The sequence below is a fragment of the Chiloscyllium plagiosum genome, unplaced genomic scaffold, assembly GCF_037043375.1.
Source record: "Chiloscyllium plagiosum isolate Xiang-an unplaced genomic scaffold, Cpla_swu_hap1 HiC_scaffold_1, whole genome shotgun sequence".
Classification (NCBI taxonomy): Eukaryota; Metazoa; Chordata; class Chondrichthyes; order Orectolobiformes; family Hemiscylliidae; genus Chiloscyllium; species Chiloscyllium plagiosum.
In genome coordinates this window covers 83248655-83256772 of record NW_028270139.1, presented here as the reverse complement: position 1 = coordinate 83256772, position 8118 = coordinate 83248655, and the positions used below count along the sequence as shown (strand labels likewise).

The 8118-nt window shown below is 41.0% G+C and overlaps 1 protein-coding gene across 1 annotated transcript in view; it reads left to right on the top strand.

Moving 5' to 3' along the window:
• Window positions 1-618: 618 nt before the first annotated feature.
• The window catches only part of mtus1b (microtubule associated tumor suppressor 1b), a 215666-nt gene continuing 208166 nt past the window's right edge, over window positions 619-8118 (top strand). The window contains exon 1 of the mRNA XM_087988505.1: window positions 619-643. The gene's annotated coding sequence lies outside the window, so the exon portion shown is untranslated. The remainder of the gene's footprint in view (window positions 644-8118) is intronic.

The following is an 8118-nucleotide window of genomic DNA, read 5'->3' as shown; positions in this document are numbered from 1 at the left end:
AGTGATTAAGTGAACGTTTCGCTCATGTCCATAGCCAACTGTCAAGTGTACTTTGCCCTCCTTTTTCCCCGATCATATGGCGCATTGAGTGAATTTGCTTTACGAATTACTTTAAACTGTTGTGCTTAACACCCCAGATGCCAACATGAGGGCTCAGTGGTGTTTCCCCTGCTATCAAATTCATTACCACTTGAAAAGGTCCATACAATAAACTAACTGACGCCGGATGAATTGCACTTGCTGTGAGTGTTAATATTTCAGCTGATTTGAAGTGCTTGCTGTAGTCAGTAAAATGTCAACGCAAAGAACTCTTTTATCGTCGGTTCTGTTTTGTTAATTGATATGACACAGCACGCTTTTCTAAAGAACAAAGTAATGATTAGCTCTTGGCAAAGAAAAAGTTTATTGTGCTGGCTCACATTCCACAGGTTGTGACGTATGGGGAAGGATTGGTGTTTCAATCATTGCCAAAATTCTTCAGGGTTGGGGACTGGCTGTTGCATGGTAACTGAACTTTGTCACTGAATTCTCTCGCACAGTGTTTGTTTTGTTTGTTGAGTAACTTTTTACTTCTGGGCTATATCACCTTAGAGTTTTATCAGCTCGTCTCTCTAGTAACTGGCTTATTTCTACAATTATTAAGGTAGATTGTTAAATTGAGTTGTGCAGAAAAAAAGCTGTTTGCAAGTTGGAATCCACTTGGCTGTCTGTTAAATGGCACGTAGATTAAGAGCATAGTTTCTTAAAATTGATATGATCTGATAAGCTTATTTCGGACAACTATATAGACTTGCGAACCGAACTGCGTTCCGACGTTGCCTTTGTTTGCCTTAACTCGATTTTTTTTTAACTTGCTGCCTGAGAGCTACTGTGTAATGTGGTTTCCGAACGAGAATGTTCGGAATGTGTTCAAGGGCGAGGATTATATTTTTCAAGCTCATGCCAATTGGTGATGTGAAGGTAAACCACCTGAGCGAATCAATGACTAACTTAGTGCAACTCTTATCGTCAAATTCGGTTTAGTTTCTACAAATTCCTCTTGAGTTTAGAGGTCAAAGTGACTTTTAATGACCGGTCAGGGACGCTTTGACTATAAATTTGGGAAGTGGGTACCAAGAGCTTGGTAATAACGATTGAGGTGTGTGCGACATTGATCCATTTCATAAAATCACTACAGTTTGGAAAAAGGTTATTCACCCCACCGAGTCTGCACCGGCCCTTTTTTGGGTATCCCACCCAGCTCCCGCCCTACGCCTGTAACTCCCATCTATCACGGCTAGCCCACCTAATACTGCATATCCCTGGATACTACAGAGTACAGCCAAACCACTTAATGTGTATATCTTTGGACAGAGGGGTGGATGTGGGGGTGCTGGGCAAGGGATGGCAAAGGACGAAATGACAAAACTTGTGGTATTGAAGTTTTAATGCCTTCCTGGCAGCCTTTCGGAATTACAACACTCTGACTGATATCAGTCTCCTACAGACTGTCCTGGAATTAAGGAATAAAAGACATCTCTTGGCAATCTTGTAACACCTTGCCTAAAATTGTGGACACGTGCTCAATGCGTAAGCCAGTTTAGGTAAAACAAAAACAACGACCGAAATGAGATTGACTTTGTCTACAGCAGTGATCGAAAGGTGTTGTCTAATCGGGCCTCTTCCAACGTCAAGATTCTGATATTCGAATAGGGCAGGAGTGTTTTCCTTAGGTTCGTGGTTAACGCAGCGTTGGTTTGAGGATTATCTGGTAAATACCTCATTGGAGAGAACTTGCTGCAGCCTTTCTTGATGAATTTCCCACACTTCAGCATAGCACTGAAGTTGTAAAGCACTTTGTCTTGAGATATGACCGGCAACACACACGCGTGTTTGTTTACTAATACCATACTGCTGACGTGTCAGCAATTCTTTAACCAAATTTTCGGTAAATGACTGAATAACTCGGAACAGACAAGGATATAAAGCAAGAAATAATAATGGTGTAATATTTTGTGCTTGAGTGTTTTGATTGGAATACATTGCTTTCTGTAGAGAATTGTCGCTTAGTTCTATGATGTTGCAACTTCGCTGCCTCTTGGACTATTGAGAATCTGTCAGATGTCGTTTCGGTACATTTTCTTAAATAGCGTTTGAATATGGGTTGATTCAGTAAACATAAAGTAACAACTGGCAATGTAGGAAGCATGTTGTCTCCTTTTGGAATGAGCCAGGTTTTGCCTTGTCAACACACTGCAGAATTCAGGTCATTGGGACATTATTCTAAATATTAAGTTTAATACATTGAGGACTAACTGTAAAGCTAAGAAATTTACTTTTTCAAATGTTTTTTTAATTTGACGGTAAACGTGGGTCTGTTGAGGTTAACTGTTAAGAAATGGGCAAGACTTCAACTCCTATGTGGATGTACCTACTAGAGAAAATGCAAAACTTGACCTACTCTTGGGAAATAAGGCTGGGCAGGTGACTGAAGTGTCAGTGGGAGAGCACTTGGGGGGCCAGCGAGCATAATTCTATTCACTTTAAAATAGTGATGGAAAAGGATAGATCAGATCTAAAAGTTTGAAGTTCTAAATTGGAGGAAGGCCAATTTTGATGGTATTAGGCAAGAGGTTTGCACATTCTTCACATGTCTGTCGGTTTCCTCCCACAATGCAAAGATATGCAGGTGAGGTGAATTGGCTATGCTAAATTGCCCATAGTGTTAGGTACACTAGTCAGGGTTAAAATTTAGGGCAATGGGTCTGGGTGGGTTACTCTTTTTGGAGGGTCGGTGTGGACCTATTGGGTCAAAGGGCCTGATTCCATACTGTAGGTAATCTAATCTAATCTAAACTTTCAAAAGTTGATGGAGATGAATCTTTCCAGGTCAAGGAATGGCTGGAAAATGGGAAGCCTTTGAAAATAAGACAGTATATTCTTGTTAGGGTGAAGGGTAGGTATCAGCAATGCTGGATGACTAGAGAAATTGAGGTTTTGGTTAAGAAGGAAGCATATGTCAGGTATAGACAGCAAAAATTGAGTCAATCCCTAGAAGATAAAGGCAGTGGGAGTATACTTGAGGGAAATCAGGATGGCCGAAAGTGGACTTGAGAGCTTTGGCAAATGGGGTTAAGGGGAATCCAAATGGATTCTACAAATACATTAAGGACAAAAGCTAACTAGGGAGAGAATAGGACACATTAAAGATTGGCAAAGTCACCGATTTGTGTAATCATAGGAGATGGGGAGATACTAAATGAGAATTGGTCAGTGGCTTAGTGGTAATGCCCATCATGCTAATGTTCTGGGGGGTATGGGTTCAAATCTCGTGATAGCTGGTGAAATTTAGGGTGGCATGGTGGCACAGTGGTTAGCACTGCTGCCTCACAGCGCCAGAGACCCAGGTTCAATTCCCGCCTCAGGCAACTGTCTGTGTGGAGTTTGCACATTCTCCCCATGTCTGCGTGGGTTTCCTCCGGGTGCTCGGTTTCCTCCCACAGTCCCAAAATGTGCAGGTTGGGTAAATTGGCCATGCTAAATTGCCTGTAGTATTAGGTGAAGGGGTAAATGAGTGGGTCTGGGTGGGTTGTTCTTTGGAGGGTCGGTGTGGACTTGTTGGGCCGAAGGGCTTGTTTCCACACTAAGTAATCTAAAGTATTTTGCCTAGATGTTTACTGTGGAGAAGGATTTGGAAGATAGAGAACATGGGGAAATAAGTAGCGACATCATGAAAAATGTCCCCATTAGAAGTGGTGCTGCTGGACATCTTAATGTATAAAGGTGGAACCTGATCAGTGTACCCCAGAACCCTGTGGGAAGTTAAGGAAGTGATTGCTGGGCCCCTTGCTGAGATATTTGTATCATCATTAGTCACAGGTGAGGTGCCAAAAGACTGGAGATTGGCTAACATGGTGCCATATTTCAGAAAGATGGGAAGGATAATGGGATAAAAGGTGATGAAGAGAAATCAGGATTAGGTTGTTGAGTAGGATGATCAGCCATGATCATGATGAATGGCAGAGCAGGCTCAAATGGCCAAATACCCTGTAGGGATTCTAAGAAAAGCCATGGAACTGTCGACTGGTGAGCCTGATGTTGGTAGTGGGCAAGTTATTGGAGGGAATCCTGAGGGACAGGATGTACATGTATGTGGAAAGACAAGGACTGATTGCACATAGTCAACATGGCTTTGTGTGTGGGTAATCATGTATCTCGAACTTGCCTGAGTTTGTTTTAAAGTAATAACTGAAGGGATTGAGGGCAGAGTGGTGGATGTACTTTATTTGGACTTGAGTAAGCCGTTCAACAATGTTCTTCATGGTAGATTGGTTAGCAAGGTTTGATCTCATGAAACACAGGGAGGACTAACCATTTAGATACAGAACTGGCTCAAAGAAAGAAGGCAGTGTGGTGGTGGAAGGTTGCTTTTCAGACTGGAGTCCTGTGATCAGCTGTGTGCCATAAGGATCGGTGCTGGGTCTACTGCTTTTTGTCATTTATATAAGAGATGTGCATGTGAACATAGGTATAGTTAGTAAGTTTGTAGATGACACCAAAATTGGAGGTTCAGTAGACAGCGAAGATTACCTTAGTACAATGGTGCATCTGATCAAGGTCCCAATATTCTGAGGAGTGGCAGATGGAGTTTAATTTAGATAAATGTGAAGTGCTGTATTTTGGAAAGGCACACCAGGGCAGAATGTATACACTTTAATAGTAAGGTCCAGGGTAGTTTTACTGAACAAAGACCTTGGGTGCAAGTTCATAGTAAGTTAAGTCACAGGTAAATAGGCTAGTGAAAAAGGCATTTGGTATGCTTTCCTTTATTGCTCAGCACATTGAGTGTAGGAGCTAGGAGATGATCTTGTGGCTGTACAGGATAATGGTTTGGCTACAAATGGAATACTACATGCAATTCTGGTCTCCTTTGTTATAAGAAAAATGTTGTGAAACTTGAAAGGGTTCAGAAAAGATTTACAATGTTGCCAGGATTTGAACTATATGGAGAGGCTGAATAGGCTGAGGCAATTTTCCCTGAAGCTTTGGAGGCTAAGGGGTGACCTTTTATAGAAGTTTTTATAAAATCATGAGGGGCATGGGTAGCGCAAATATACAAGGTCTTTTTCCTGGAGTGGAGAAGTCCAAAACGACAGGAAGAGGTATAAGGCGAGAGGGAAAAGCTTTAAAAGGGACTTAAGGGGCAACATTTTTATGCCGAGTGTGGTGTGTGTATGGATTAAGCTGCCGGTGGATGTGATGGAGGCTGGTACGATTACATTTTAAAAGGCATCTGGGTGGGTATATGAATAGAAAGGGTTTAGATGGATGTGGACCAAATGCTGGCAAATGGGACTAGATTTATTTTGCATATCAGGTTGGCAAGGATGAGTTGGACTGAAGGGTTTGTTTCTGTGTTATATATCTCTTACTCTTACTATTCTGGCAGAGAAGATGGGGCAGGTGAGAATATTTGTGTTGCTTTATTTATCCAAACGTGTTCTCGCAAATGTTTTGAATTTGCTTTGAGCACTAGGTACCAAGACTTGGGTGAAGGAGAGTTTTGTGGCACAGGAAACTTCATTCACATGTGAGCTACTATGTGGTTGACTAAGTGCACGGATAATCTTGCAACTAGTTTAATATGTATTAACAACTGAGAATTCTTGTGCTGTGAAATCCATCCCAATTGTTTTCATAGGTACTTGACAATGTTGTCTATAATTGTATTTTTTTTCAATCTTTAATGCTTTCTGCCAGTTTCAAGCTTGAAGTACCAAATGACATTAGCTTTCATTAACCACATTTACTTCACTAGTCTTCCCCATTTAATGGTGATCGGAAAATTTTTAACCTGTAATTCCCCAGCAGTTCACTTGATAAAGATTTTGTTCCAGTCATTACTCTTGGCATAAAGTAAACTTAAAAAGCAATAGCTAAAACTGAACATCTCCAGTCTTTTAGCAGATCTAGCAGCATCTGTGGGGACAGAGAAACAGTTAATGTTGTGAGTCCAGAATGTCATCTTTTGACTTCAACTAAGTCTCCAGATTGAGCATGAAATCTGTCTCTCCAGATGCTGTCAGACTTGGAGAGTCTCGCCATTTTGTTGAAAAGATTAAATAAAAATGTGATAGCATTTCATTTGAGTCTTTTCCTTGGGCTTTTTTTTTTTTGGCGATGTTGTGACTGGGGAGGGGGAACAGGGTGTGAGGAGAGGATGACATGCGTTGTTTCCTATAAACTAGTGTGCTATGGTTAATCTTTGGCCTGCATCCTCCTTGAGCCCTGCATTGCAATTCTGCACCTTTTTCTTTTCCACTACCGGCACCTGTGGTCCTCCAGGTTTACAGCTGCCTACTAGGACCATATTGCCCATGCCTTTGATTCACATTTCCTCTTGCAATTAGATATTGGCCACCAGAAAATCTTTTTGCCACTTTGATACTAGAGTAGGTTGCATCTGCTGTCGAATTGTTTGCTCCCAACTCTATTCATTCCTTTTTGTTTTTGCAGTTCCTTCTTCTTGGGACAGAGTTCCAAATCTTTCTCTTGGATGCCTCATTTTCCAACATAATAACATGAAGCTTCTGTTCAGCACGTCATGTTATGTCCTGTTCATCCTTCAGACTTCCTGGTTTGGTGACTTATTCTGTAGCTCTAAATTTGTTCATCTTGAATGTAGCATAAAGTTTTGGAGTAGCTCTTTGCACTTGCAAGCGCAGAACTTGTTTTGCGAGAAAATTACACCACTTTGAACCTTTTTATCACATGCCGATGGCTTTCTTTTTCAGGAGTGTTTCTGACTATAGTTGATTTGGTTTTGTGCAAATTATCAGAACCCATAGTTTGTATGTTAACTGAAACTTGAGCAATTGTTTTCATGAAATCTTTCCATTTGGTTCAATTGATATCTTGAAGAGAAGAAAATGACTAATCATTTTTGTAATCTATGGTGATATTCCAGCTGCAGAGCATCCAACTGCTATAAAAAGACACTCAAGATGCATTTGAAGCCAAGATTCCTAGTTTCTGATCAGTTAGTGCTTTTCGATGTACTACATTCAGAATGGAGTGCCACAGATCAATGCTGGGGCTGCAATTATTTATAATGGTATTAATGGCTTGAAGAGCGTTAATGCACTATAGCCTATTTTGCTGATGACAAAAGTAAGTGAGAAGACAAGTGGTCGTGATTAGCCAGTCTACAGAAGGATATAGACAGCTGAGTCTGACTGTCAGTGGGCAAAATCTTGGTAGATGGAATATAACGTGAGGTTATGTTTAAAACTATCCATGGCACCAATCGGACCACAGCTGGAATATTGTGAATAGTTTTGTGCTCTTAGCTAAAGAAAGCTATACAGGCAATGGAGGTAGTCCAGAGAAGGTTCACCTTGGATGATATCAGGTATTGATGATGGGGACCATTGTCTGGGGAGAGGTTGAGTAGTTTGGTCCTATACTCATTGGAATCTAGAGTGAAGTCACATTATTGAAACATGAGATTCTTGGGGTCTTGACAGGATGGATGTGTCGAACTTGTTTCCCTTTCTGGTTGTGTCTAGGACCTAAGCCTATGATCACCTAAGGTGACACCCATTTAAAACCAATGAAGAAGAATTTCTTGAGGGTATTGAATCTGTGGGATTGTTTACTCAGCTGTTGAGGTTGTCATTAAGTATATTCAAAGCTGAGAGATTTTGGATTGTAAGGGAATCGGGGTTTTTTGGGAAAGGCAAGAAAATGGAATTGATTCGGATCAGCCATAATCTTATTGAATGGTAGTGCAGAGTCAATGAGCTGAATGGTCTACTTGCACTGATGTGTCTTATAGTCCAGGCATTTTATAGATGTGCTGTTTATTGTTTTTGGTTCTATTATTCTGAAACCAGTGGTATGGATTTTTTGCCTTTTGGATGTTTGTTCATTGGATGGGTTGCAAGCTTGATCAGCACCTTTAATCTGGTGTTGATCTACTTCCTTGAACTGCTACAGTTCACATGGTATAGGCATACCAATATTACTGTATGAGGATTCCAAGATTTTGCCTCAGTGACCCTGAAAGAACAATGGTATTGTTCCAAGTCAGGATGGTGTTGGCTGAAGGGGAGCTTAAATGTGACAATGGTTGCCATG